This window comes from Podarcis gaigeae (genome assembly GCF_964106915.1).
Source record: "Podarcis gaigeae genome assembly, chromosome: 8".
Lineage (NCBI taxonomy): Eukaryota > Metazoa > Chordata > Lepidosauria > Squamata > Lacertidae > Podarcis > Podarcis gaigeae.
In genome coordinates, this window is record NC_139684.1 from 53,248,682 (window position 1) to 53,276,211 (window position 27,530).

At 43.9% G+C, this 27,530-nt stretch overlaps 1 protein-coding gene and 2 long non-coding RNA genes across 4 annotated transcripts in view; 2 read left to right on the forward strand and 1 right to left on the reverse strand.

Moving 5' to 3' along the window:
* GARRE1 (granule associated Rac and RHOG effector 1) overlaps positions 1-15,111 on the reverse strand; it is a 57,692-nt gene extending 42,581 nt beyond the window's left edge. Inside the window, exon 1 of the mRNA XM_083751340.1 lies at positions 14,881-15,111. The gene's annotated coding sequence lies outside the window, so the exon portion shown is untranslated. The remainder of the gene's footprint in view (positions 1-14,880) is intronic.
* On the forward strand, positions 3,890-13,334 carry LOC310850213. The gene is made up of 3 exons (XR_014567262.1): positions 3,890-4,096; positions 4,252-5,986; positions 6,200-13,334. It is a non-coding gene; the product is annotated as an uncharacterized lncRNA (long non-coding RNA).
* Positions 15,112-15,160: 49 nt separating the features above from the next.
* On the forward strand, positions 15,161-19,683 carry LOC310850212. 2 transcript variants are annotated; one of them, XR_014567260.1, is made up of 4 exons: positions 15,161-15,193; positions 15,273-15,374; positions 15,469-15,555; positions 19,251-19,683. It is a non-coding gene; the product is annotated as an uncharacterized lncRNA (long non-coding RNA). The 2 variants fall into 2 exon arrangements; XR_014567261.1 differs by having other exon boundaries at positions 15,176-15,374.
* Positions 19,684-27,530: the final 7,847 nt, after the last annotated feature.

Genomic DNA, 27,530 nt, shown 5'->3' on the forward strand with positions numbered 1-27,530 from the left:
TGCAACTACAGGAATGGAATTGTTTTCTTACTCTAAGGGAAATTTTACTGCTGAGCCAGTAGACTATGGTAGCTACTCCTGGATTAGAACCTAGAGGATTCAAGGGAGATGTCTTCTAGTCATGAAGTAGACTGCTATGTTATGAACTTTGAGACAAAGAAAATCCTCTGTGTTACAACACGAAACAATCTGATCAACAAAAGGCTGACTCTAGATTTAATCCTTCGAATGCCACTAGGTTCATGAGTGAGTAGAGCATTTCATCACAATCAGATGTCAATGAACGACATTCAACTTTACACCCCCTTCCCCATAGACAGAGTGCCATGCATGATATACAGGATTTTCGAATGGACAGATGTCCCTGTCAAAGGAAGAAATATTAATAGTAAACAATTACATGGCTTTTGTTTATGAATTAAGAAACAATTGATAGTGTTTCATAAATATTGCCAATACATTATTAGCCCACGTGTTGCCTTATGTTATGAACTTTGACAGACCCATCAACATGGAAAATTTCTATAGATGTAAAGATTGCCCTCCATAACCTTGAGTGAAGTGTATTCTTCCAAAGCAGGTATAGTCAATGAATAAGACATTTGAAACCATTATGAGAAGAAAAATGGGATTTTCTACACCTTTACTTTGAGGATCAGATAATGTGTTCCTCGGAGGCTCTACCAATATTGGGGGGAAGCAAAGATGTGGGGAATTTCTAGTGCTGCATAGTATCAATTCACAAGTGGAGCTACTGGAGTTATCAAGAGTAGTAGTCGACCAATATGGGTCAGAATAGAAACTTATGTTGCTGGTGGAACAGAAGTCTTGACAATCATGTAGCATTTTGACTCAGATACTGTTAACTTGTATTGTCAGTGGTGTAGAGTAAGTGGTCTCATTTTCCATTCAATCTGGTGTACACTATTATTGATGTCTGGACTCCTTAAAATCCAGTATCTTCTAAGAAGTGTTGCATCCAGACAGCTTCAAGTCCCTCCAGGAGAAGATGTCAATGATTCTCTCCAGGTTTGGCAAAACAAATATAGTAGTGTGAGCTTTCCAGCAATGCCTGTGAAGGTCTACTAGTGTCTGGGCTGACCTGAGATGACCTCAAAGCAAGAAGCTTGAAACCATATGTCTCTATTGTGCCATTATTGCTTAGTAAAGCACAAAATATGCTGACAGGATTAAACTTTTTGATCTTCCAAGCAAAACAAGGCTGTTTAAGCCCATGACACTGGCACCTTTAAAAACAACAGCCTATGAGCCATATGCAGATGACAAAAATTGAGGGGGGAAGTTTTTGGCAAGACAGACCTGCCAGTAACAATACCCAATAGTATCTCTTAGAGTGCTGAATGGCACTATTTAGTGGGAAGAAATCCCAATGAAAATCTTTGTCATTATATATTTTACATGGCTATTTGTACATATTTAATTTTTTTATATATGGATGTTTTATGATGGCCTATACAGTGGTACCTCCGGTTTTGGACAGGATCTGTTCTGGAGCTCCGGTCAGATCCCGAGGTTTCCGCAACCAGAGGGACTGCTTTTGTGCATGCGTGCGCAATGACAGACCACTTCTGTGCATGCGCTGAAGCGGTAGAGCGCTTCTGCGCATGCAGCAAAACACTTCCGGGTTTGCCGCTTTCGGAACCAAAAGTAGCCGAGGCGCTACTGTACTTGTAATACCTAATAAAGGTTTGGCGAAGTAAAAAAAGAAGAGTAATATACAAGATTTCAACCTTGTACTGCTCAACTTCTTAAGCAATCAGAAGAGCAGAAACCTTTGCAACGTTTCAGGTTTCCTAGTAACTACAATTCTTCTCCCTTTAAGTTTCAGTTTCCTAGGCTGATCTTTTGAATCCGTTTGCCAAGAACAGACTCTGCACAGAATACAACCATATTATAAATTATAAAATAAACACAAGACAGCTGGACTGGTCTATTCAATCACACAAAGTTATTTTGAAACTAGAACTGTTTGTGCTTAAAAAAATCACAGATAAATAATAGTTACAAACCCTTCATAACATGTTACTAAAAGTATGCATTTCAAAGCCACCAGTTCAGCAACTTGGCTTTGATAGCTTGGGCAGTTTACCCAATGCAATTCCCAGTTTAACTTAGCCTTACAAAAACAGACAAAAGCTGTGAACTTTCCCTTAATAACAGTGTTGCTACAGTGCTTATCTTGCTTACATGGAATTCATCATGCATCATTTACTGTGGAGTGGTTTTTTAAAATTTGTTTTAATGCACAGAGCTTTGAGTATCATGGAGAGGAATATAAATATTTTAATTTAAGTTTGTGTGCTTGGGTAGTTGCCAATTATTATGTTGGTGCAATACAGTGATTGCAACAATGACTTACAGCAATAGTAGGATAAGTATACATTTTAAAAAATGAACATGAAGCAAAATGAAGTGACTTGCCCAACATATCAATTACAGTGGTACCTCTAGGTGCGAACGGGATCCATTCCGGAGCCCCGTTTGCATCTGGAAGCAAACGTAACCAGCGTTAGCACGTCTGCGCATGTACGCATTGCTTTTCGCCGCTTCTGTGCATTACATCGTTTTGAGCGTCTGCGCATGCACAAGCGGCAAAACCCGGAAGTAATGCACTCCATTACTTCCGGGTTGCCGCGGAGTGCAACTCAAACGCGCTCATCCCAAAGCACATTCAACCCGAGGTAAGACTGTACCTTTATTGGGGTTCTTATGCCTGGCTCTTCATGAGCACCCCCCCAAGTATTCATCTTTGTAAAGAACATTGACACCGTGGGGAGAGCACTGCACAGATTAGGGGGGTGCATTACGGAAAAGGCCTGTTCTCCTGTTGCTATCTTGCAGGTAGCTGCTACAAACATTTCATTCCTCAGTGGCTGCCACCTTAGAATTCCATGCACTCACCTGCGTACATTTCTTTGTCACCTATGACTACCAGACAACTGCTTGAATACAGGGTGAATTTAAGCTTAACTCAGGGGTCCTTGCCCTTTTTGGTCCCCATTGCACTTTCGGAAATCTAAGGAACTATAATGGGCACAACATAATATCCATCTCATGGAAGAAAAACTAGTATGATCAGAATACATGCAAACATGCAAAATACTTAACACAGCTACGAAAAGAAAAACACAGTCAAAAAAAGCAGGCAGCACCTCCCAATAAACAGGAAACATACTAAAAAAAACGTAAGACCTCAGTTTTGAGAGACCGGGAAGGACGGGGAGCTTTGGCAGGGGCCAAAGGGAATGTCTCTGAGGGTACAATATTAGGCACCCAAGGCTTAACAAAACAGCCTTTTAATGTGCAATTTCAGTCAAACTCTAAAAATGGGAAAGAATCTTCAAAATGAGCAAACATAAATTAGGTACTGTACATCAAATTAGGGTTGCCATTTCAAAGCTTATAATGAATGAACTGCAGTGAAAATATTATGTTCATTTTTCACATGGTCTAGTCTTTCCCCTGCAACCCCCCCCCCCCAATATTCTTAAGAGGGTCTCTTCTCCAGTCTTCAGAGAGTAGCTGGAATTGGGGAGGCAGAAAAGGGTCTTCCTTTCCTTCCACTCTGCAGGTTTAATCTGAAATCTTAGGCGTAGTACTGCACCCAGAGCTCAGAAAATGCTCGCACTAATGAAATTCCCTGTTGCAAAATGTGCCTAGAACAATGGAAGTTTTGAACACTGCCTTACAGTGATGTTGAGGATATAAAATTAAATAACCATTGCATGGCACTCCCAAGTTCCTTAAGAGCATATGAAATGAAATTCATCAGATGGAACACTTCATCTGATGGATTTCTGCCTAGTGTGCAAATGTTAAATGCATGGGAACAAAGGTGGCAACACTACATAATCTGTTCAACAGGTACTATTCTGGTGTTAATGCATGCAAGAATACAAATGACCTACACACCTTTGCTCCAAGCACAATGCAATTACTGCTCCAGATGACAGAATACCAAGTATTTTATTTTGTTTCAGCATTAAAACATGCCTATTGTGCCACCTCCCACTGTGATCAAGCAGATGAGTCACTTAATGCAGCCTCCATGTTGTCCTGATGAAGTTCCCCAGATGTACCTGGTGAACGACACTGAAATAGTATTTCTAAAGCCCACTTTAGTTGCTTCTCTCTACCTCCAGGATGATGTATTATATATAAATTAAAGATGTAACATGGGAAACTACACAAGAACATGGTCTGCATGGAGGTCCTAAATTTAATCCCCAGGCATGACTTGGAAAGACCCATCTGGAGAGATGCTGCCGGTCAGTGTAGAGACACTACTAAGATTGTCATAAGATAGCTACCTAAGTATATATGCTAACAAATGCAGCCAGACATGGCCTCCTCTTTCTCAGCAATGTTGCCTATCTTCAAGTACCAGCCGGGGTCTTTCTGCTCTACAGGCAGTGGGGAAACGTCAACAAAGCACTATGACTAATAGCATGACCCTGTGCACACCTTTCTTGGCAATGAGCCTCACTGAACTTAGTATGCATATAAGTCTGAAAAAAATGTTTATTAAATCAAGCACCTCCCAGCCTAGATTGATAGGGAGGTGCTGGTAGGGTCAACACCCATTCAACTCCACAGCCTCCTCTGTTCAAAGTAACTGTGAAGGACAAATTCCTGCAGCTATTCTCTTGTGAGCTCTACAGATTTGAGTTGAGCCAAAAGAATGTGAAATGTTACGTTTCCAATTTGCTGAAACATTAGAACTGTGGAGGGATGCCTATGCAGGGACTTTTAAATGGCACTGCCATACCCTCTCTCCCCCACATCTTTTTCTGATTCATGAACCTCAGGCCGGCATAGACAATAGGTCAAATTAGTAGCAAGTGAAAGCCCCTAAGAGCTTGATCTGTTTGAAATAGGTGTAGAAAGAACACTGACTGCATGCCAGTGTCGAAACTGAAACTACACATAGCAATATACATACATGTGCTCAAAGGGAAGTTAACACAACAAATACTTAAGAAATTGAGATACCTGAAAAGCAGTCATTTTCCTGGTATGGGTTGAGAAAACTGGATTTGGTTGACAAAATATAATCCAACCTACAATACCCTCTTTCATCTCTCTGGACTCTGTTGCAATTATGGACACTTTATTAAAGTCTACATTCCCATGTCTACATTTTGAATAATCTAGCCGTCATTTTCTGGCAAGTATCCATTCTTCAGTTCCAACAAAATGAAAGTACTGGTATGTACCGTAGCTAATGCTTACACTACGCAACTACTGGAAATGAGTAAAAGTTGTGTGCTTTCTTCCTACAAAGCAGGAAGCGAATCCGGTAAAACCATCACTATTTGCATCACATAATATTCTAAGCAATTTATTGTGCAACTCTGAAATATGCTGGCACAGGATCAAAAACATAGAGCCCTGTGGGAATGTTAATAAGCAAAATAAAAATAATCCATTGCTCAGAAGGGACCACCCCACTTTCTCCTGTTCACCCCACAGGATTCCACTGCGCAAAGAACTGGGAACAAGTCATGTGAACCATGCTTTCCTATTTCAGGTCAAAATGGAAGCATACTACCATTTTAGCACAAATATGCCCCATTTTAAGTAACTGGCTAGGGACGCAAAATTGTGCACATGAACGCACACACTTCCTGTTCAATCCATGGCACAGCTTGATAGTTTGAAACACAGAACATAGCAAGATGTCTTATACAAAGTCAGACCACTGTTCATCTTGCAGAAGACAATCTACTCCAGGGGTCGGCAAGGTTTACCTCACCTGAGCTGTTCACTCCAGCGGAAATCCCTCCGTGCACCGGATCACGTGCACCCCTGTGATTTCCGGCATCTGCGTCTGCACAGACGCAAATTCCAGCGCAGCGGAAGCAAGTTCCTGCTCTGGCTTAGTGCAGTGCACAGGGACTCACCAAGAGGGTGGCTTGTTTGGGGGCGGCTCGTGGGCCAATTAAATGACCCCTGTGGGCCGCTTGTGGAAGAAGAAGAGAAGAGTTTGGATTTGATATCCCGCCTTTCACTCCCTTTAAGGAGTCTCAAAGCGACTAACATTCTCCTTTCCCTTCCTCCCCCACAACAAACACTCTGTGAGGTGAGTGGGGCTGAGAGACTTCAGAGAAGTGTGACTGGCCCAAGGTCACCCAGCAGCTGCATGTGGAGGAGCAGAGATGCGAACCTGGTTCCCCAGATTACGAGACTACCGCTCTTAACCACTACACCACACTGGTGGGAGATCTCCAGGTTTTAAGACAGAGGACATTCCCAGTCCTGTCTGAAGAAGTTGAGTTGAACCTGGGACCTTCTGTATGCAAAACAGGTACTCATCAATCTACGTCTGGAGGGAGAAGAGTTCTCCATCCTTAACATGGTGTGTATGTACTACCAGTGTCTCGTTCTTATGCAGGGAGTGGGGACGTGTGTTGGTGGAGTCCAGTTCCAAAAGGCTGCAGCTATCATGACTGGCAGCCAGTGATGAGAAGTAGATCTGGGGTGTTTGGGGTATTTTGTTAGCAGGGGGAGGGTTGTTTCGGTTAGGTTTTTGTATCTTTATTTTAGTTCTTGTTTGTGGTTTCAAGATCTCAAGCAGTGTCCAAATGCACAGCAAAAAGTCAAAAACTTTTCAAAAATATGTAATGTGAAATCACCGAATGGCGTCAAAAATCTAAAACAAGACTTGCTGCATCCTTCCTAGGCAATGCTAATAGTGCAACTCTATGCATGTATACTGAAAAGCAAGCACCAGTGAGTTCCAAGGGACTTACTTTCAGGTAAGGGTGTAGAGGAATACAGCCACAAACAATATGAAAAGTGAAACTAGACAAAAACAACGGCATAACTTTATTAACCTCTGTCATGACTCCCCTTGAAGCGAAACAACCAAAGAGAGGAGAGACCAAGCGGCCCATAAAATCTGGACTAGCCTTGTATTTTCAAGCAAAAGGCATATCATTTCCAGAACTAAATTGGAAAGTATTTTTCTTTGCTCAGTCTTCAAAGAAGAAACACTGTGCATCCCTCCCAAACTGCCAATGTGTTGACTACAGATTTACTCCATCATACCAATCCTTCACCACAAGAATGCAACATTCTTTTAACAGCAAAAAATTTAATAATTAGTGGCTAGCCTAGATCTCATATACAGCAACATCTGCAAATCACAGTGTTTCACTTAGCAGATCAAAACCTTTTTAAAACCACAAAACCAAGCACCAGTTTTATTTCAAAACAGCAGAGGTCAAGTATGTTACCTTCCCACACAGATAAGGATTTGTGACTCATCATGTTTGCCTTATCACCATACCCAACAGTGCAGTTTGACTCAGGTTTACTAAGTAAGAGAGAAACCGGAGTTTTATTTTCTTATCCTGATGTTTCCATTCTAGTTAGGGACAGGAAAAATGCCTGAACTACTGGGAAGGCCTTAATTTGAGTATCAAGCTGCAAGAATGACCTTCCTTTCTTATTTACAAATTAACAAATTACCAGGTCTGCATTGTATTGTATCCACTCAATTGTTTTTAATAAACTTAAATAAGAAATTACTGTACTAGTCTTCTTTAAAAAAAAAAGCAAAACTTAACTTTTTACTACAACCAGCCTATGTACCAGGAGACTAGAAACAGGTAACGTAAAACCATTTTTAAAAAATGATTTGGGGGTTGGGGCGATGTTCCAGAAAGTGCCAGGCCAGTTAATTTCAACTTAGTTCTGGGGAAATTGGTGGACAGCATGATTATCAAGCATACAAAATAATGTGAAGGATTAACACAGGTTCAGCAGAGGTAAATTCTGTCTCACTAAACCTGTATAAAGGTAAAGAGACCCCTGACCATTAGGTCCAGTCGTGGACGACTCTGGAGTTGAGGTGCTCATCTTGCTTTATTGGCCAAGGGAGCCGGTGTACAGCTTCCGGGTCATGTGGCCAGCATGACCAAGCCACTTCTGACAAACCAGAGCAGCGCACGGAAATGCAGTTTACCTTCCCGCTGGAGTGGTACCTATTTATCTAGTTGCACTTTGACGTTCTTTCAAACTGCTAGGTTAGCAGGAGCAGGGACCGAGCAACAGGAGCTCACCCTGTCACAGGGATTTGAACCGCCAACCTTCTGATCGGCAAGCCCTAGGCTCTGTGGTTTAGAGTGTATAGAGTTCTACAAAAGCACATAGATTGGGGTGATCCAACATTGTATACTTGAACTTCCAAAAAACTTTTAAGAAAGTTCATCATGAAAGCCTCCTGAGTAAACTTACAAGTTATGGATATGGCTTGGTACCTGGTTAAATAACATGAAGCAAAGCATAGAAATAAATAAACACAAAGTTCTCACAATAAAGTGGTGTAAATGGAGCTTTCCCAAGGACCTACCCTAGAACTAGTGATTTTTAACTAGGTTGTAAATGGTCCAGGAATGGCAGTGATATAGCCAAATTTACAGATACTGTACAAAATTATTCAGGGTAGTATAAAGTATAACAGGTTGCAAAGAACTCCAAGAGTACCTCCCAAAACTCTGCATGGGCAACAAATGGCATATGAGGTTCAATGCAAACAAGTGTAAAGTGAAGTACATTGAAGATAACAATCTTAGCTTTTCCTAATATGGGGTATGAATGATTGATTGGGAAAGAGATTTTTGGTCACGGTAGATAACTCAATGTAAATGTCAAACCAGTATGCAGAAACTGTGAAAAAAGGCAAATTCTAGATCACTACAAAAGGCATCAAAAATAAAACTGCCCAAAACATAATGCCTTTATACACACCTGTGGTGTAAGCAAACCTCGAAGACTGTGACTGTCCACATACTTGCAGAGCTACTCCATGCAAGAAACTGTCTAACACCCAATAATCATAGCTTGCAGCACAAGTCAGTCAGCAGAGGCAGTGAGTTTGCATCCCCCTGGCAGAAGTGGTTTCTGTAGATCCCCCCTCTGACACCTGTGATTCTATGACCTTCTGGGTTGTATTCAATATTAGTTCTACTCAGAGTAGACTCATTGAAATTAATGGACATACAACTCAAATACAGGTACATCAATTTCAGTGGATCTATTATGAGAAAAACTTATCTGAATATAAAATCAACTGCTTCCATAAAGGCACAAAAGAGACTGGGTTGGATGAGAAGTCATAGTTTTGCTGCATTAACGCGATACCCTACAGATGGGACTGGCCAGTTCAGGATAAAACATTTTCATTAGTACTGATTGTTTATACTGGAGTAAGCAATAAATGCAACCAAGGTAAAATCAGTACCGCTTGGAATATTAGGCTATTTTCTGTTATAGTATACAATCTTTCTAACAAAACTTACTTGTTTAAATAACATTCTTAGTAGTGTATCAAACTTGAAAAAAGAATTTTTAAACTTGAGCTGCAAGGAAAAATAAATAAAGCAAAGTTGAAGTCAGACTGGAAGAATGATCACTACTTGTGGTATGTGCACACATCACTTTTCAGGTTTTTAGACTTCTTTACCATTTCAAAAACTTGCAAATCCTGTTTGACAGTTACAATGAGACAAGAGAGTGTACAACATGCCATGGAATCTAAATTTCTCTTTTAAATCTTAAAATAATTGTTTGTCTCCATCTGTGTCTTGGAAGCAAACAAAATTCAATTGCAACTAGACTTGCGAGGTGTAGCTCCTTGAGAATGTCTATACATTTAATCTCAGTTACTGCTTTTAAAAAGCCCAGAAAGGTTAATTAACCATCCTTAAATTTCCCACCTTCTCAATCTTGATTTAAAGATAGAGCACCACAGTTTGATATATCAAACCAATTTGACCATCACATCAGAAATTTGTTGTCTAACAAGAATAAGCATTCCCCAGTACTAGAGAAAGTATACAAGGTGACCACACCACACTCTCATGCACACACATTGCACTCACCATATACATGCAGATTATAGATATACATGCATTTCACCCTCACATCTACACAGCCACACACAACTTGCCTCTGCCCAACTGCATCTCGCCCTCATCCAAACACATTGCATAAAAATCTATCCTATGTAACAGAAACCACACATATACACCTTCCCCTCCACCCTCTCACACACAAAAAGACCACACATACATGCAGTGAAGGATATGCCTGCCACCAGCCCCATGGCTGGCAGCAACAATAAACAAACCTGTTCACTCATCCCTTTCCCTTCCTGTGCAACTTTTTTTAAAGCCCCTCAGAGAGAAAGGAAGTGCCCACTCCTAGCTCAAAATGGTTGTAGCAACTTCAAGCAAATTGAAGAAATGTGGTTCTTCCCCCACCTGGCATTTGTTTTAAAGAAGTCCCTCCAATGGGGAAAGGAAGTGCCAGCCACCAGTGAAATGAGGCTGGCCAGCAACAGCACACTAACTTGAGTTAACAGGACTATTCCTGATGTACCCTCCTTTTCCCCCCACACACCAATTTTTGTTTAGTTAGGTTTTTTTGCCTCTGCATGGAACAAAAGAAGTGCCCACCACCATGTGGCTGGCAGGCAAGGTCACTCACTCTTCCCCCACCAGATTTTTTTAAACAGGCCTTCCATGTAAGGAAGCATCCACTGTCAGCTCCATGTGGTTGGTGGGCGGCAACAGCTCAGTGAATGTCTGGATCAATGCTTCAGATTGCCTCGTGGACTGCAAGGGCGGCCTTCTTGGCACTATGGTACCCACAAGTGCTGAGCTGAAAGCCCCTGAAATACAGTTATTTTATAAAGGGATTGCAAACCAATGGGAAACATTTCCTGCCTAAACTGCATCAGATCTAACAGCAGTTCTGGGGCATCTGCACTTACTTTAAACTAGACTTGCCTAGGTACCATTCCTCATATGAACAAAACAGGCAGAACTGAGAGCCAATAAAAGAAAAATCCTGCATCTGTAAGAACTTGAATATGTTGGTATTAGACAATATGTAAACCACATATATTCAGCCAGTCACATAAAGACAAAATGCAGATGCAAATATTGAGCATGTCAAAGCAGTTTCTTTTTCAGGACAGGGATCAACAAATCAGTTGTTTATCGTAAGTGGTAAGCCAGGAATAAACCATTGGCTACCACTTTTAGCCCACCCATTGGAATTAATGAAGTAAAATGCTTAGGGGAATGACTATATGAACAGCTCCCACAGGGATTTTTATATATAGTTAATAGAGGAATAACTGATTCATGTTGCAGCTGTATGTACACTGAAGGAGACGAAAGTATGAATCATGCTAATGAGGTATACAATGGAAAGAAAAGGTCACAATGGTTCCTACTATATGCATCTGTATTCACACTATGAGGGCAGGGGGAGAATTATGTCATCTGGACAATTTCTGACATTTAACATTTGGAGCTCAGAGAAACTGTTGATGCAGTGTCCAGGTATCAGTGTCCATGTACAATTCCTCCCAAATGAACTCTGAGCACACAGATGCAAAAGGAAGTGAAGGGGTTCGATCTTATGAATACATGGGTACCTGGTTTCACTACACAAACACAGTCACACGTGTCACACACAGCTCTCAATCACAACAGCCAACCATTCTGCCCAGATGATGCATTCTCACTCAGCAGGCTGAAATGGATTCTTGTAACAATCTCTAAAGAGTAAAAGCTTCAATCTGAAATCATGCCAGAGGCAATATAGACCCATGAATTGCTTCCTAATATACCTGTGTGTGGGATTAATGAAAACCTTAATTAAGATCACTGTCTATAGCTGTGAACCCAGACACCTCCATCACATACATACTCCTCTCTGTAAGCTACAGTACACACTTTTGATGGGATACACACCTCACGGGGGCGGGGGGGGGGCACACTTAACAAATCCCCTAACTGAACACCCTCCCCAAGGAGGAGGAACAGATAGGGCACAGCAGTCAAAGGGTGAACTCACCTGTACCTAGTGCTGCCTCCTAAATCTACTAGAATTTGAACCATCATCTCCTTGATAAACTATCTTGAATGCTAATCTATCTTTACATCAAGTTGGGATTACTTCCTTTGGCCTCACTCTTGACATTTTCTAGCAGCGAGTTTGCCGAACTAGATCAACTGCATTAAGAACTAACCCCGGTGTACTTTTAGAAGTGAACCACAATGTCATGCAACATGCAATAAAGGCTTATGGTAAACTTTGTGGCAGCTTTTGTAATTAGAATCTAGAATAAAGATCCAACTATCATAAAATCACCCCATTACAGAAGATAGGGGTTTCTCTCATTACAAGCATGTGGTACAACTTTAAATTTTTACCAACTGTACAAAGATTTTCTTGGACTAGATGCCCAATTATTACCACATATAAAAGTACTTGAGATCCTTCAGTACAAAAACTTCCTCCAATGTTCAATGCTCATTAACTTCAAATAACTGCATGGGGGTTCTTAAAGAAGAAAAGCAAAGCAATGCCATTGGTCTGTTTTGCTTCCCTTTCCCCTCTCAGTTGTGAGGGGGAAGAGCAAGGAAAAATAGCCGCATGTGAAACCTATCCCTATGCTCATTTACTCAAAAGTATGCCTCAAGACTTATGAGACTTGCTTCCAAGTGCCTAGTCTGCAACTATAAACATACAATGCCTCATTTAGAAGCTAATGTAAGAACCAGACCCCATTATAGACAAAAATACTAATTCCTTAGAGCTAAACTCAACAGCCACTTGCTCTACTGCCATTATAATCTGTTGAACTGCTACCATTCATTTCTTAAAACTGTTCCAAGAGCATATCTTATCTGCCAAACAAGTATATATTTACAATCTGTTTCCACACTTCTTTAAATTAGCATTATTCATTTGCATAACACTTTGGTTATTGTAAGATGCAGTGTGGAGACTATCCATCTGGAAAAGCAGAATACTTAATATGTTATCAGAAACCAATGACTTTAGAAGCACTACAAAAATGATATGGGGAAGCAAATTCACAACCATTACTCTATAGAATTTTGTATTATAGACAATTTTTAAAATTGAAAATGCATTAACACAAAGAAAGAAATTAAAGCCCCTCACAAGTGAGGGAGGAGGAGTACTCAGTAATATGTTAGATTTGCAAGCTGCAGAATCTGATGTCATGTGCATTTCAGTACTTTTATTCAATAAAGAACAAAGTGAGATTACATATTTTACAACTATGGAGTATACCATTCAGAACTCTACAGTGATAGCCTTCCAGTTTAATGGCAAGAATTACTATGTTAAGGGGCTTAATAATGTTCAAGAACACAAATTTTGCTAAAAGTAGTCTGAACTACATCTCGCTTATTGGTATACTTGAAGGAAATTAATGAAAATTCAACCACATTCTAAAAAGCTGTTACTAATATGTTTCTCTCTCAAAAGAGAACTTTTAAAAACTTTAATGTCAACAAAGCAGCTTTATTGGTTCATATTTTTGTGATTAGGTAAAAGACGCTTTTACCATTCTAACAAAACATATACTTCACCCTTGTACCTCAAACAACAAATCATTCACCAAGGGTATTGTGTTAGTGAGGAAATCACAGTTGAAGACAGTTTACCAGGCATTGATAAGATGCTACAACAAACAAAACCTTCAGGGATGTCCCCAGCTTTAGAATAAGCCAAAACCACCCAGCAGTATTACAATCAGCATCATCCCCACACCAACAAATTAAAGGGATATCCCTACATCACACCTACCGTAAATAAGATCACCCTAGAATTGCTAAAACCCACAGATTCAGAAGTAGTTCCAAAACTACCAACACAGGTTCAGTCTTCCCAACCTTTTAAGACTAAAAGGCTAAACATGCATTGGGGCGTTTGTTTATTTTACCATCTGTAATGTGGCAATGCCGCAAGGGTCAGGCTGCAACCCAGCCAACCAGCTGAAGACCAAGGGATTAGACAATACTTCGCAATGCATGGCAACTTTAAAAGCTCAGGGGGTGGGGGTGAGGTGGCTCCTGCCAGCGTTGGACAAAAAGGGGTTTGCAGGCTAACATTTCCAGTTCCTAGCTTTCAAAAAATGATCACAAGCGCCAGGGAGAAATAGAGGGAGAGCGCTTGTAAGGCAGAGAAGAGGGTGTCCTCACCCAAGCAAGGAATCCCGGGGCCCTTTTCTTGGCCTGTGTGACGGTGTCATGTTTTGCTCTGGGAGGCTGGCTCCAGGGAGCGAGAGAGAGATTAGAGCAGGCCTCCCCCCCTCCCTCTCTCTCCGAGGGCCTGGCACACTAGTATCCAGCCTGCCGGCCTGCCCTCACACGCACTGGCTTTTCTCCCTCCTAGAGAGAGCTGCTGCCCGGAGAGGAGCCTTCTTCGCAGGGCTGGGTCACTTATTCTGCACAGGAAGATGCATTGGAATTCGCGCAGGCGCAGTCCCGCTCGGAATTAGCCCACCTTAAAATAAATAAATAAGAGGAAAAGGGACGGGAGACCGCGGGGACGGGAGGGTCGCTCCAGAAACTCCTCGACACCCCCTTGCCCCCCCGCACGGACTGCAGAGCTTTCCCCTCTCTCTGAAACCCCCCAAAGCGAGGGGGGAGGAGGATAGGTGTGGGGGTCTAGGCTCCCACAGCGCCCCCTCCCAGGGACTGCCTAAAGGTTTCCCCCACCTCCCCATTCGCTTCCTCCTCCTGCTGCAGCCCCCTCTCCTCAGCAGTTGCCCCCCCTCGAAGAGGGAAACACCCGCCCCCCCCGACAAACACGGGGCCTTTTGCCGCGCGCCTCCCCTTTTTTCCCCTCACAGGGGGCAGCGTGGTTTGTGCGCCTCTCCCCCCCCCACCGCACCCCGGCCTCCCCTCATTCCCTCACGACGACGGCGCCCCCTCGCCCGACCGCCCTCCCGCCCGGCCTCCGTGAGGCAGCTCCAGGCCCGGAGAAGAAGGAAGGCGGAGGCTCCCCGCTCGGTCCACTCACCTGCCCGCCGCGGCTGACAAGCCTCCCCCAGGCCGAGCGACTAGAGCCGGCCGCGAGCAGCAGCCCCTTCCCCCGCGGCGGCCGGGCTACGCTTCGCTCGGGGAGCGTCGTCGACGGCGGTGGCGGCAGCAGCAGGCGGTTGGAGGCGGCGGCAGTCCGGAAACGCCAACAGCAGGAGCGGCGGTGGCGGCGGCTCCTCAGCCGGGCGCCGAGGGGGAGGGGCTTGGGCGGGGAATGACAGGCTCAGGGGCGGGACGGAGAGGAAGAATGCGGGGGGAGGGGCCGAGCAGCGCTGCATTATTTATTAGTCCTAGTACGTAGTCTTGTTTATTAGTAGCATTAGTGCTGCATTATTCATTAGCAACAAGTATTTTTTATTTTATTTTAATTAGGTATTCATCTTCCGGAGGTGTGGCCGTGCTTATCTCTTGAGGCAAAGAACAGCGAGTCTTGTGTCAAGTTGAAAGCGCGGTCCTAAGCATACCTACTCAGGGGTAAGTCTTACTGCATTTCAGCGGGGCTTACTCCCGGGTTAATGGGGTAGGATGCCTAACATTCAGGCATAAGGATATTGTTATTACCTTCCAGAAGCGTGGCCGCGTTATGTTCTTGCAGGCTGAAAACAAGTGGTGTGACATTTAAAAGGTGCCGGCCTAACTATGTCTGCTCAGAAGGGTAAGTCCTATTGCATTTAATAGGGCTTACTCTCAGATAAGGCTGCACACCACATTTACTCAGGCATAAGGTTATTATTATTATTGCCAACCACCGTTTTATTGTGTTTGCATTAGTAACCCTGTTCCACAGTAGTTATTCATTAAAAACATGTAATATAAACATTAAAACAGATTAAATGTAACAACTCCCACACCCAGACGATTATGATTTATTGATTCGGCTTGCATCCCACTCTTCCATTTGAGAGCTCAGAACATCTTCAGTGAACATTATCATTACTCATCTTCCAGAGGTGTAGCCATGATAAGCGATTGCAGCCCAAAACGGGTCTTGTGGCAACTAAAAAGTGTTTTCCTAACCATGCCTACTCAGAAGTTAGTCTTATTGCATTCAATGGAATGGGACTTATTTCCAGTTAAGTGGTTAGGATGCCTATTGTATTTATTATGGCATAAGCTCTGCCTCATATATATGTATGATGTGGGTGTTGTTGACAGGAAGAACGGAAGTATTTGAAATGCTGAGAATCATGTTATTGACAGTGGCCATTCACACATACAAAGCAACAGTTCCTCTTGATAACACAGACATCTTTTTGGCATTGGTGTCAATGAACAGCTAGTACAATTAAAAAACAAAACATTGTGTTGATTCAGTCCAAAGTGGTGGCACTGAATCTGTAGCAGTTTCAAGGTGCAGTCTCTTTTTGAAGTTCAAGGGTTTCTGCCTTAAGTTCAGTTCCTTTACACAGCATCCTGGGAGGCTGAAATATTTTTGCACTGGGGAAACAAGAACCAGGGAATTAACTGGTCCCATAGGTTCTTTGGGTAGCAGGGCTTATGGAACCAGCCCACCTTCCCATCCCCTCCTGCATATGCCCTTCTCCTTCTAATTTAGGGTCCTTGGCTCATCACCTGTGTAATGTTTCTGGGTCAACAAAAGATATAAAGAATTAGGAGTAGTTTTTATAAAACAAGCTTTATTCAGAGTAGTCTCCAAGACCCTCTGCTGGAACTGAAACTCAAGGCCTAAGGAATGGCCCAGGGTCCTGTGACTCCAGAGTAAGTCCTCAGATTCCCAAGCCTTTAACCTTGAATAAGTTATAAAATGTGAACAAAAAATGAAATGATTTAAAAAAACCAACCCATAGGATTATTACTATAGACATATATGTTGATTCTGCTGCATGAACTGCATAGACACAGATGTATCTACTATGGAACTTAATTGATCTTGACTAATGAATTACACTATACATTTTACACTCTACATTTTAGCACATCTCTCTATAAGTCGTTCTGGAGATATTATCTTTCTGGTAGAACACCTCAATGTTTGTTCCACAATAACCAGTAACTTGTTATTTGCTGGTTTCAGTTTTGGCCTTGACAGACCTTAATAATCCTTTCCAGATAAAATATTCACATGAGCGCCAGTGTTCAGTTTAAATGAGATGGATATCTCATTCACCTGCATAGAGAGGATCCAGTCGCTTTCACTAGTCTTTCTTGCTTTTGCTACATCAACATACAACTCATCTGAAATATCTTCAACAGTGTGCACCTGATTTTTCTTTCTTTCTCTGGCTTGGTAACACATTGCAAAATTATTCCCACAGTTAAAACAGCTTCCCCCCCCCCCCTCATGCTCAACGGTTTAGGACCATGCGGCATTCCACATTTTTTTGCATGGTTCTTTCTTTTGTATTCTTATTATATTTTTATTTATACCCTGCCTTTTTCCCTGACAGAATTTTAGGTGGCCTCTTCTCACAGTGAGAGAAGCTATTTCCACTTTTGAAACTAGCTTCCTTATACACTGCTCCTTAATATGCAGAGTATGGACAATATTTCTGGCCTGTGCTTTTACAGTTCCTGAGGACCTGCAAATCTGAATAGTTTCATCCAGGGGCAGATCCCTCTCATGCAACAGCTGTTCTCTGAGGTCATTGTCTTTGATGCCACAGATTTATTTATGTTTGTTTATTACATTTATATGCCACCTTTATATTCCAAGCATATCAACATGGTGTACATGGTTCTCCTCCTCCCCATTTCATCCTCACAACAAACCTGTGAGGCAGGTTAGGCTAAGATGATAACTGGCCCAAGGTCACCCAGTGAGCTTCATGGCTGAGTGGGGATTTAAACCCTAGTCTCCCAGGTCATAGTCCAGCACTCTAACCATTGCCTCAGTTCCCTTCATTGGTCATTTTGTACCTTACAGCCTTCAGCCAAAGTAATCACTGTTTTGGGAAATGTAAAGCTAGGCACTGTAACATCAGCATAGCTTCCTTACATTGTCATAACTTGGAGTTATTCTGGCATATGGGGCTCAGCAGCAATCATATCCTGCCAGTATAACTTGGGGATAGAATTGCCCCATACATAGGAGCCAACTCCTAGGGGCCGAGGTCCCTTCCCCCCATAAAATATTTCAGGACCCCCACAAAGTTAACGGGCATTGCCATTCAAATAGTGTGGGTGTGTGTTGCATCATGTGATCGATTATGCAGGGCTTACCTGTCCCCAGCCCCATGTTTTATCCGAGTTGGCACCCCTGGTTCCATATATTAGTTAAACCATACTGGGTGCAAAACAGATTGCAGATTGCACCCAGGGCTGTTGGGACAAAAAGCAAATTGTGTCTGTTTCCCCATTTAAAAATAAAAGCCAGAGTTGTTTGGGAAAGCAAGTCCCCTATGCAGCAGAGAGCAGAAGTAAAGAGATACGTGGTAGTCGTTATATTGGCAGAGATTAAGTATAAATTTAGCTGCTGCCCTAGTCAAGAGAAGCCAAATTGCCTAGCGAGTCTTACGTGTTTAACCCACCTAACCTGCAGAACCTGGATCCCATCTTTATATAACAAAAAATCATCTCCCACCTCACCCCCGTGGCACACACCTAACTCTGCGTAGGATCAGAAAGCACACTGATTTCAATTAAAGACTTACATGTATGTTTCTGACTCCCATCTTCTCTGCACACTTACCTGGGATGAGCCTCATTAAGCTCAAGTAAACATGCCTAAGCTTGGGCTATTCTTTCTCACACTGAAATCCATTGAGCACTAGAAGTGCTCTGCTATGGCCTTTAAAGTTGGAGAGAGGACTGGCCATGCCATTTCAGAAATAAAACATGCACATTCCTTCATTTCTTAACATGTGTTTGTGTGGAATGGGGTGACGCCCAGGTTGTGAATTTGTGATGAGCCCAGCAAAATACTCATTGGGTCCTGCATAGGCCTGTAGCTGGGGGCAGGGGGGTGACCCCCCGAATGTCCTTTTTTTCAAACAAATAATTAAATTTGTTACAGAAAAAATAAAAACAAACAGGAAATCCTTTGTTTTAGTTCTCAAGGGCACAAATGCTAATATTTTGGGGTGGGTTGGCAATGGAATCTGCCTAGTATGAAAACTTCACATGAGAAGGGCCAGGAGGCAGAACTTAAAATGGAAGGAATTTTGACAAGTCTGGTCAATTTGTTTTTAAGTATCTAAATTCACTGTTGAGGGACTCGGAAGGTAGGCAGAATTTCCCTGCCTGACATGAGATGGCAAACAAACACCTGCTATATGACTATGATATCCATTCAAGAGCTATTATTCTTCAAGGAGGTGGGATTCTGGGAGTTTCTGCTTGCTGGGTTGAGGAACTACTGGCCATGGGGGTGTATTTTTTATGTCTTGTCAGGTGAGGGTGCAAAGGATATGAAGCTATATTTTCCCCTGGCTGGAGAAATGCAGGTCCGCAATTCATCACCACCATTATTACCATTGTAACTTCAAAGCAAACATTCATCATAAGTTTGTTTGCTGGAAGTAAATCCAGAATAGCAACTCTTCTGCGCAAGGCAAGGTGGTGGCACCGTCCTTCCCTGATGAAGAGAACATTGGATCTAACTCTTTGTCTACTATCAGTAGACTGCTGTTTTGGAAGGAGAATGTACCACTGAGAAGTCAGCAAGTAATTCAACTAACTTGCACCAACAGATTTAGGTAACTCTAAACCTGCACAGCCTCAAATTTCATCATACCCAGGGGTCTACAATGTTTGGCCATAAATGGAAGTTCCAGTGTTCCTGTCTTAAATCTTAGGAGTGGCTGGAGTACTCAGTTAGTAGAGATGTTACTTCTTCATTAGAGAAAAAAATCCTGTTGCAAACTCTGACTCAGTATTTGTAAATGCAGGAGACTCTGAAGGGAAGCAGGCAAATGTTTTCCAGACACACAAAGTAAATTGCCCATAAAAGTGCAATGGACAATTTTCAGGAGCAACAAAAGCAAGGATAAACAGGAGAAATTATTCAAGAGGGAAAAACTGCAGCCAAGTGGTGGAAAATAACAGATACTATGTGAAATGTATTGCTGGAGTAACTCAGTTTGTAGTGGTCAATCAATTGTCTTTCAGGGACGATTCAGGGTGTGAACAATTATGCAGGTGGTTTCTTTTTATAATTAGCTGCATTTGCTATGAGAAAATATTTTAAAATTTGCAACAAATTGTGAAAATGATTCCTGCAAGTGCTAAATATACTAGCCCTGAAATCCAAAATGAAATCCACAGCATGACTCAAACAGTTGTAGATTTTTTTCTGGAGCAAATGGCTTAAAGTACTTGTGTTGTGTTGTTGGTTGATGAGACTAGGGACAAACAAGGCATTGAAGATATAGGGTTATTCCTGATGTTTTAACAACCTTTTTTGTGTTAATTGTTGGCAAGATAATTAAGATTTGTTGAAGTTGCTTAGTGAAAATGTTTGAATGTGCCTAAGTTACAGGAAAACTCCAAAAATAAGGGTTAATTAAAAACATTTCACAGTTTTGTCTTTAAAAGGACCTGCCAGATTTTGATGTGTTTTTAATCTTTGTTGGAAGCCGCCCAGAGTGGCTGGGGAAACCCAGCCAGATGGACAGGGTACAAATAATAAATAATAATAATAATAATAATAATAATAATAATAATAATTAACTGTCCCCTTAAACAGCTCCATTACTTTTTGTCCATCCCTTCCCCTGCCCCCAAACTTTTAAACTGGCTTCAAGCCCGGTCCTGCACCAGGATGTTCCCAATAGACCATGCCCCAAAAATGAACTTGGATATTCTGTTACGTTATATTGAAAAAGGAAAAACAGTCGTATGTTAGTAACTAGATGATAAGATGCAATGTTGAGATAATACTTACAAAGGGGTGTGAAGCAGTTGTACATATTATACTTTTGTGGACTCATCCTTCCAACACAGTGTTTCCCAAACTTCCAGTAGCTAAGAGCAGGATCCATTATGGAGATGTGGCAGAATCACCTACCACCAGCAGATAGGTGCAAGCCCAGAGCAGCATAATCATGCAGGGAGGCAGCAGACAGCTTCCTCTGGGTGTGGATGCTTTGGGATTGATTTCTTTCTTGCAGTTTGGGAGTTCTCATTCTCATGAATGGATGCCTAACTTGCTATCGCTGAACAATGCTGTTTGACAATGCTGCTGCACAAGCCAGCTGGTCTGTTAAAAGTAAATGTCAGAAATAATCTTTTCCAGCCATCAGGGCAGGAAGTGTGCCATTGTTCTGCTATCCTGGCCAGCTAAAGCCCTTTTTTTTCAGAGAAGTGGTTTAAAGTTATTTGTTGCTAGATGAAACTGCTGACCCACACTTGTGTCCTTAGGGGTATGAATAACAAACTATTCATCAAGTATTGTCCTGGTCAGCTTTACTGTAGGAAAATGTTTGAGGAGGCAGTGATGGCTGGCAGCCTAGAAACCCACATCACTCTCCAAACAAGGCTGCTAGCCATGGCCATAGGCAGGCCCCTCTCCATATATCTCTGGAATGGCAAGTAGGGGCTGGATTTGGCCCTGGGTGCTAGTTACTCCTCTATTAATATATGGTCTGAGGTTACACCGAAAAATGAGTGCCTCTTAATTCCTTTCCACCAAACAACAGAATAAACACCTGGCTGATAGAACTGGAAGGCATCCAACAGGACGTTTAGTTGATCCCATGCTCCGAGGCAAAACATCCTCTACTTAAAAGCATCCCTCGTAAATATTTGTCCAACCATACTGAAACCTCTCAGTTTATTCCAGGGCTGAACCACTCCTAAAAGCAGAAAGCTTTAAGTGGCATTTCATTTAAATCTGACCTCCTTCCACTGATCTTCTTGCCTTATCCTCTGTAGTTTACCTTTTTCACCTATTATTTGTAAACTGTCAACATACCGGTACATCCAACCTCCAAGTTACTCCATCCCTTCTTGATGTAGTTTGCTGTTTTATCACCAAGGAGGTCTCCAGGACTTGACCTCTGCAGCATACGTCCCCCAGCCATCTTCTCCAGTGCCATCCCCTCTTACCTTTAGAGATGGACTGACACAAAGAAATTGAGCATGCACATGATCTAAGATAGGAGGGAGGGCCACATGTCTCTGCACAGAGGGACACACACTCACCCCCCCAGACAGTCCACACGCATGTCCACACTGCATATCAACAACTCACAAATTCACACACTTTGCATGGAAACACACCAAACTCTCACACTTCTGCCCTCTCACACACTCAAATGCAGTCACACACACACACACACACAATAATAATAATAATAATAATAATAATAATAATAATAATAATAATTTATTATTTGTACCCCACCCATCTGGCTGGGTTTCCCCAGCCACTCTGGGCGGCTTCCATAGAAACCAAAAATACACTAAAATATCACACATTAAAAACTTCCCTGAACAGGGCTGCCTTAAGATGTCTTCTGAATGTCAGGTAGTTATTTATCGCTTTGACATCTGATGGGAGGGCGTTCCACAGGGCGGGTGGGCACCACTACCAAGAAGGCCCTCTGCCTGGTTCCCTGTAGCTTTGCTTCTCGCAATGAGGGAACCGCCAGAAGGCCCTCGACGCTGGACCTCAGCTTCCGGGCAGAACAATGGGGGTGGAGACGCTCCTTCAGGTATACTGGGCCGAGGCCGTTTAGGGCTTTAAAGGTCAGCACCAACACTTTGAATTGTGCTTGGAAACATACTGGGAGCCAATGTAGGTATTTCAAGACCGGTGTTATATGGTCTTGGCGGCCGTCACCAGTCTAACTGCCGCATTCTGGATTAGTTGTAGTTTCCGAGTCACCTTCAAAGGTAGCCCCACGTAGAGCGCATTGCAGTAGTCCAAGCGGGAGATAACCAGAGCATGCACCACTCTGGCGAGACAGTCCGCGGGCAGGTAGGGTCTCAGCCTGCGTACCAGGTGCAGTTGGTAGACAGCTGCCCTGGATACAGAATTGACCTGCACCTCCATGGACAGCTGTGAGTCCAAAATGACTCCCAGGCTGCGCACCTGGTCCTTCAGGGACACAGTTACCCTATTCAGGACCAGGGAGTCCTCCACACCAGCCGGCCCCCTGTCCCCCCAAAACAGTACTTCTGTCTTGTCAGGATTCAACTTCAATCCATTAGCCGCCATCCATCCTCCAACCGCCTCCAGGCACTCGCATAGGACCTTCACCGCCTTCACTGGTTCTGATTTGAAAGAGAGGTAGAGCTGGGTATCATCTGCATATTGATGGACACCCAATCCAAACCCCCTGATGATCTCTCCCAGCGGCTTCGTATAGATGTTAAAAAGCATGGGGGAGAGGACGGAACCCTGAGGCATCCCACAAGTGAGGGCCCAGGGGTCAGAACACTCATCCCCCACCACCACTTTCTGAACACGGCCCAGGAGGAAGGAGCGAAACCACTGTATAACAGTGCCCCCAGCTCCCAGCCCCTCTAGACGGTCCAGAAGGATGTTATGGTCGATTGTATCAAAGGCTGCTGAGAGATCCAGCAGAACTAGAAAACAGCTCTCACCTTTGTCCCTAGCTCACCGGAGATCAGCAACCAGCGCGACCAAGGCAGTTTCAGTCCCATGATGAGGCCTGAATCCCGACTGGAAGGGATCCAAATGGTCCACATCCTCCAGGCGTGCCTGGAGTTGTTCAGCAACCACGCGCTCAATCACCTTGCCCAAGAATGGAAGATTTGAGACTGGGCGATAGTTGGCCATACTGGCTGGATCTAATAGTGGTTTTTTAAGAAGCGGTTTAATGTCCGCTTCTTTCAGCGGATCTGGGAATGTTCCCTCACAGAGGGAAGCATTCACCACCCCGCAAAGCCCATCGCCCAGCCCTTCCCGGCTTGCTTTTATTAGCCAGGATGGGCAAGGATCAAGGAGACAGGTGGTTGGTTTCACACGTCCAAGCAGCCTTTCCACATCCTCGGGGGTAACGGATTGAAATTGATTCCATGCAACTTGACCAGACAGAGCTCCAGCACTCTCCCGCCCCAGCCCTGCGCCCACGGTGGTGTCTAGCTCCTTCCAAATATGAGTGGTTTTATCTGCAAAAAACTTTGCAAAATCGTTGCAGGAGATCTTGGGGTCTTTACAAGGCCCCGGTGGTAAAGGTGGTTCCATTAAATTGCGAACCACCTGAAAGAGTCTCCTGCTACTATTTTCTGCAGATGCAATAGAGGCGGTGAAGAAAGTCTTCTTCGCCGTCGCTATCGCCACTTGGTAGGCTCGACATTGAGCTCTAACCTGTGTCCGGTCAGATTCGGAGTGAGTTTTCTGCCACCGACGCTCTAGCCATCTCAGTGATTGTTTCATCGCCCTCAGCTCCGAAGAAAACCACGGGGCTGTCCGGGCTCCATGCAATTGGAGAGGGCGCTTCGGAGCCAGACAGTCGATAGCCCTGGTTAATTCCGCATTCAAGCGGGCCACCAGGGAATCAGCTGAAAGGTCATCAACATGGGATAAAGCATCCCCTACCACTCTCTGGAAACCATTTGGATCCATTAAGTGGCAGGGGCGGACCATCCGAATTGGTCCCACCTCCCTGCAGAGGGGAAGGGTCGCGGAGAAGTCCAGTTGCACCAGGAAGTGATCTGACCATGGCACTTCTTTTGTTTCACTTTTACTTAGTGTCAGATCACCCACGTCACTAGAGGTGAACACCAGGTCTAAGGCATGTCCATGACTATGAGTTGGGCCAAACTTATTCAGGGACAGCCCCATGGAGGCCATGCTTTCCACGAAGTCCCGAGCAGCCCCTTGTAAGGTCGTGTCGGCATGGATATTAAAATCCCCTAGGACAACCAAACTAGGTGTCTCCAGGAGAAAATCCGCCACGACCTGAAGCAGCTTGGACAGCGAATCCTTGGTGCAGCGGGGAGGTCGGTACACCAAAAGGATTCCTGTACTGCTCCTATTGCCCAACTTCCAGAACATGCACTCAGAAAACTGGATCTTTCCAGTAAGACGCCTGGCACAAGCTAGTGACTTCCTAAAAATCACTGCAACCCCCCTCCCCGCCCACATGACCTGGGTTGCTGTGCGTAAGAGAAACCTGGTGGGCAAGCAGCAGCAAGGACAGGCCCATCTGCTTCCTCCAACCAGGTCTCTGTCACACATGCCAGGTCAAATCCTCCATCCACAATCAGGTCGCGGATGGCAGTGGTTTTATTCATCATTGACCTGGCATTACACAGCAACACCTTCAGGTCATGTGGGTTTCCCCTGTTGATTCCAGTATCCATCCGGTCAAGGCCAGACCCGGAGGCAGGGATAGTCTTCAAACAACGACTAAACCTGCATCCTCGGTAATGACATGGTCTGGTCTTAGCGTAACTCCGCCTCCTGCCCATGATCACCGAGATCAGATGTCCCAGTGCCCCCCCCCCCCCCCGTGGAACTTGTCCCAGCCATAGTGTTGGCTGGGGCCCCACTCCCAGGCAGCCCTGATCCCACCCCTTAAAAACAAAACATAAACTATACAGAACCAATAAAACAACAACAACCACAACAACAACAACAAAGAACAGAACAATTATACTAAAATGAATCCCCAACCAAATATCCATCCCACCCACCCACCCCCAACAAAGGAAAAAAGGGAAAAAAGAAATAAAAATTTAATTTAGCTCTCTCTCGCACGTGCGCGCTTTCTCCACCTGCAAAGTGTGCAATCAGTTAAGAGTAAAATACATATTTTCTCCCTGCTCGATGCCTCCAATCACAGTGCTGCAATGGGAAGGTACACACCTGCTAAAGATACTGGCTACCAAATGGTGGACTTAATTAGAGACCCAGCAAGACAATTAAATAATTCAGCATTGCAAAGGGGCCATAGCTCAGTGGCAGAGCATGTGCCTTGCATGCAAAAGGCCCCAGGTTCAATCCTGGGGGCAGCATCCCTTGGTGGAGTTGTGAATGTTCCCTGCCTGAAACTCTGGAGAGCTTCTGCCAGTCAGTGTAGACATGGCTGGGCTAGATGGACCAGTGGTCTGACTCAGTATATGGCAGCTTCCTGTGTTCCTAACACAATCACACACTGTTGCTGTACAATCTCTATGCCTGTTAGAAATATGATGGTGGTAATTCAATGCATTATGTCTAGGGCGGTACTTTGATTGTGGTGGTCTGAATCCCAAGTGACCTTCCTTCCTTCCCATGTTAGCGAGATCAGGGAGCAGACATGGGATGTATTTGTACTAAAGAAGAACAATGTCCTCAACACATGTATTGTTCTCATTTTGTAAGACACAGTGATTCAGATGTCTCGAGTCTTGGTTATTTTGCTGGTTTCCATCATGAAACCATTAGCAAAAAGGAAGTCTTTTGCAAAACCACAAAAATGCAGTTTCCAACCTGATGTGTCTGGGAAAGTAATTTGCATGACTTTTGAACTTCAGGAGGAGCCAAGTGCATTCTGTTTGGCTGACTGAGACATGGTTACATTTTATTAAATGGCAGCAGTGGTCTTGATGCTGTTTGGGATGTGAAAGGAACATGGAAAACTTGTGGCCCCAAATATGCCACTTGAGAGAGACAGTGCTTCCTGGACCCAATACAAGAGCATCGTTGCCCTACCTCACAATCCCTTGCTGCATCAAAATGATGTTCCCAGTAAGCTTCTACTTATCACACACCTGCTCCTCCTAAGTGCAGGAAGCCCTTTCTCCATTCCCCTGGGTCAGAGAGAGAGGAGAGAGGCTTTGTTGGTGACATGGGAGTCCTGGAAATGTTAGGCCCATGGGTGTGGCCAAGCGGGGCAGGGAGGGGCAGCTGCCCCCCAAACAATAAAAAAGTCAATAAAAATACATAGCTAACTGAGGTTCTGCCCCCACTTGGTACACCCATTGTTAGACCCCAAGAGTGCATGCTGTTTGTCTGGCCTCTCTATGGCACTTCTTAATTGCCACTTTGGCAGATGACTGTAGCTCAGTGGTAGAGCCCGTTTTGCATGCAGAATGCCCTGGGTTCAATCCCCATCGTCTCCAGGTAGAGGCTGTCTGAAAACTCGAGAACTACTGCCAGTATGGAGCTAGCTGAACCAAGGTCAGAAGCTAGATAAGGCAGCTTCTGATGTTCCTATGATGCTTTTAACGTACCGACTTAGAGAAGCTTTCCACCACCTGGTGCCTCCATCATTCCCCAGCCAACATGGCCATGGTGTTGTTGCGTATGTGTTTGCCGTTTGGGCCCTGATACCCAGTTAGTTTGCTGTTAGGAAACAGTATGAGTGTGGCTGCCAGTACCCCAGCCTCCTGGTGCTCACCTTGCAAATCGTTTGGGACCAGGTTATTAGGAGGACCCTCAGCAGAGCTGGCCTGTCCACGAGGCAGGATTTGACAGTCACCTCAGGAAACAGATTTGCCTGTTGTCGCACACCTCCTGCTCCCTGGGCTGCTTTGGGCAGTGTGTGTGCAGGCAGGTGGCGGACGGTGGCATTTTCAGTTTGGCCTAGGGTGGTGTAACGTCCTGGGTCCAGCCCCGACCCTCAGCCAAACCCAGAGGCCTCAAGGCCTTCCTCAACCCCATAATGACTGTTTGAGAGTAACATAAGGCAAGAGGCAGATACTGATCTATGCTGGGATGGGCTATGGCAGCTCCAAGCTCTTGCAGAGCATAATAATGTCAGTGGGCATATGCTA